The 3,624-nt window shown below is 39.8% G+C and overlaps 1 pseudogene; it reads left to right on the forward strand.

Annotated features, from left to right (window-relative positions):
- Positions 1-2,057: 2,057 nt before the first annotated feature.
- Positions 2,058-2,240, forward strand: LOC111550179 (annotated as a pseudogene).
- The last annotated feature ends 1,384 nt before the right edge of the window (positions 2,241-3,624 follow it).

The raw sequence follows: 3,624 nt of genomic DNA on the forward strand, positions 1-3,624 counted from the left end.
GAATCTATCTGCCCAGTTTCTGCATGACTCCCATTTCCTATTGGTTAAGGTTTACCCCATAGGCAGCTAACTCCCCTACATTGCCAGGCCATGTCATCCAGCCACCTGGTGGCCACTGGAAAAGCCAGATTCCACATCCTGCAAGACACCATTCCACTCAGGTCTAGAAAGAGAAGGAGTGATTTGTCACATGTGAGCTGGTAGAGGGAAGGTTCATGAAGCCCTGGGGCTCCAACTTAGGGAGGCCTGCAAAGGTTTTTACATTCTCCCTTTAAGATGTGTCCCTAATCAAGGCTGCATTGGGGCAGTTCAATTTGGAAAATATGTCAGTCAACAAACACTAAAGGAACACTCGTTAGAAATTTACTTAATATTAACTTAGGTTCTGTACAGGATATTAAGATGTTTGTAACTCAATCTTTGCCCTTAAAATAACCAGACATGCATGGAGATCAGACCTCTGGGCTACTAAAGCTATTAAGATTTCCAGGGCAGGATACCTAAGAAGACGGAGCTGTACACGGGAAGGGCCCCAGAAGTATGCATAGGATTAACTGCATCTCCTTAGTTATCTAGTGCTGCTCAACAAATTACCCAAAATGTAGCAGCTTAAAATAACACTCATTTATTATCTCCTGGCTTTTGTGGCTCAGGAATCCATTCATGGCTTACCTGAGTCCTCTTCTTCAAGGATTTCCACAAGGCTGCAATCTGCTAGGGCTAGGGTCTCACCTGAGAGCTCAACTGGGGAGGATTCTTTTCCAAATTCACTTTCCTATTGCTGGAATTATTCAGTTCCTTGAGGGCTGTTGGACTAAGGGCTTGTTCTTTGTTGGCTGTTGGCTTGAGGCTACCCTCAGTTCCTTGCCACATAGGCCTCTCCAACATGGTAGCTTGCTCATCAAAGCCAACAAGTCTGCTAGCAAAACAGAAGTGATGATATGTCATAACCTAATTACAGAAGCAACATGCTATTACCTTTGTTGTATTCTATGGATTAGAAACAAGTCATTAGGTCCAGCCCATACTCAAAGGGAAAGGATTCTTTCTGTAAGGGCAGGTAGATCAGGAGGTGGGAGGACCATTGAGAGCCACCTTAGAAGTCAGGCTACCATAGTTGGACTGCAAGACAAGATTACCCAGGGCCCTGCAAAGATCACATGTTATAGGTTCAGAGCTGGGGAAGCCAGAATGAAAAGATTGTCACTAATAGCTAGAAAAGCCCTGAATATTTCAAACTTAAACAATACATTTATAAATAACTCACAGATCAAAGAAAAAATTACCAGGAAAATTAGAAAATATTTCGAACAGAATAAAGTATATAAAAGTATAACATATAAAAATTTATGGGCTGTAACTAAAGTTATAATAAAGGAAAAGTAATAACCTTAACTGTTCATATGAGAGCAGAAGAAAGGTTTAAAGTTAATGAAATAACTAAACACCAAGAGAAGCTAGAAAAAGATAAGCAAATTAAACCTAAAATAAGCAGAAAGGTGAACATAATAAAGATACCACAGAAATCAATGCAATAAAAAATAGACGATACAGAAAATTAATAAGATCAAAAATCGACTCCTTGCGGCAGAATTCATAAACCCCTAGCAAACCTCAAGAGAAAAATAGAGAAAAGGCAAATTGCCAATATCAGTATTCAAAGGGGATGTCACTACAGAAACCATGGCATCAAAAGTATCATATAGGAGCAATATGAACAACTTTATGCCAATAAATTAAATAACTTTGATAAAATGAACAAATTCCTTGAAAAATTCAACTTATCAAGTAATGAATATGTTACATCACAGAAGATCCCCAGGGCCCTGTTTGTCACAATGGAAGGGAAAACTGCAAGAAATGCTATAAGGGAAGCTCTTTAGAATAAAAAGAAATGACATTATACGGTAACTCAGATCTACTGGAAGGAATAAAGAGCACCAAAAATGGTAGCCTGTGGATGAATATAAAAACTATAGTCATTGGCTGTGGGGCTCAGCCAATGTTGTGCTGATCTCAGTGTGGAACAACAGCCTGAGCTGTTGTTCGGCACTGAGATGTTCCAAAGCATTATTAAAAATGTCTGGATCCCCATGAAGCCCTCCTATACCCAAGCATGCCAGGAGATCTGGGTAGGAATGGGGTTGATAAGCATTATTGCTTATAAAATCAGAAGTGCTGATAAAAGAAGTAAAGCTTAGAAAGCTTTGAGTCCTGCACCTGCTCATGGTCATTACTAACCAGTTTTACTTAGATGAAACATTAGTCTGCCTGTAAATTTATACAAGCTGTATTAGATGGGAACACAGAACATCGCTGTACACTTGCATAAATGTGGTCTATTTCATGGCATGAGTAAGTGTATCTGTGAGATGCAACACTAAAACAAACTGCATGTTTTTTCTTCTCTTAATTTAGGACATTTGACCCTCTAAGGCAAACACTGTAACACAGTGTTGTTTGGTTTAAAATTTATATCAAAATTATATGATTCCATTTGTATGAAATGTTCAGCAAATCCACAGAGACAGAAAATAGATGAGTGGTTTCTAGGGGCTGGGAGTAGAGAAGAATACAGAGTGAGTACTAATGAGTATTGCCTTTCTTTTAGGAGTGAGAAAAATGTTCTGGATTAAATGCTCTGGTTCTGCAACTTTGTGAATATAATAAAAACTACTGAATTATATACTTTAAAGGGGTGAATCATATATATGGTACGTGAATTATATCTCCCAAAAATGTAAGAAGACACAATATGGCCGGGCGCGGTGGCTCACGCCTGTAATCCCAGCACTTTGGGAGGCCGAGGTGGGCAGATCACAAGGTCAGGAGATCGAGACCACGGTGAAACCCCGTCTCTATTAAAAATACAAAAAAATCAGCCGGGCGCGGTGGCAGGCGCCTGTAGTCCCAGCTACTCAGGAGGCTGAGGCAGGAGAATGGCGTGACCCTAAGAAGCGGAGCTTGCAGTGAGCCGAGATCGCGCCACTGCACTCCAGCCTGGGTGACAGAGTGAGACTCCATCTGAAAAAAAAAAAAAAGACACAATATATATTTAAAAAACAGCCAAAAGGATGAGAAAAAATCGCAACTATATTATTACAAGTTTTCTGTAATTTTCCTGAAGTAATTCAGTATAAAGTCTAAGAAGACTATAAGTTAATGATGCATATGTAATCCTTAGAGCAATCAATATAAAAATAAATAAAAGAAACTATAGTTAAAAAGCCAAAGTGAAAACCTTCTGCTTCCAATTATGGGAGAGTAACAAGGACTAGATTTAAGCTTTTTCGTTGGAAAACTGAACAAAACGTATGTAACAACTGTTCAGACATTGGACAACAAACAACACAGGACAGTGATCCATGAAAGAACAGAAACAGACAACCGGGCCCCATACTGACCGCAGCATTTTGCTTGCAGTCAATATCTGGATTATGGGTACCCAGGTTGGAGGAGTCATGCAGAGCCTGGAAGCCTCATGAAAATGAAGAGATGGAAATGAGAGTTTGGGGAGACCGAGACAGTTGGAAGCTGTGAGCCAGGATCTGAATAGGAGGGAGGTAAGATGAGAAGACCTAGAGATTTGTATATAGGTCTACTTGAGTCTGATGAGTGCTGGAT

This window comes from Piliocolobus tephrosceles, chromosome 7, assembly GCF_002776525.5.
Source record: "Piliocolobus tephrosceles isolate RC106 chromosome 7, ASM277652v3, whole genome shotgun sequence".
Classification (NCBI taxonomy): Eukaryota; Metazoa; Chordata; class Mammalia; order Primates; family Cercopithecidae; genus Piliocolobus; species Piliocolobus tephrosceles.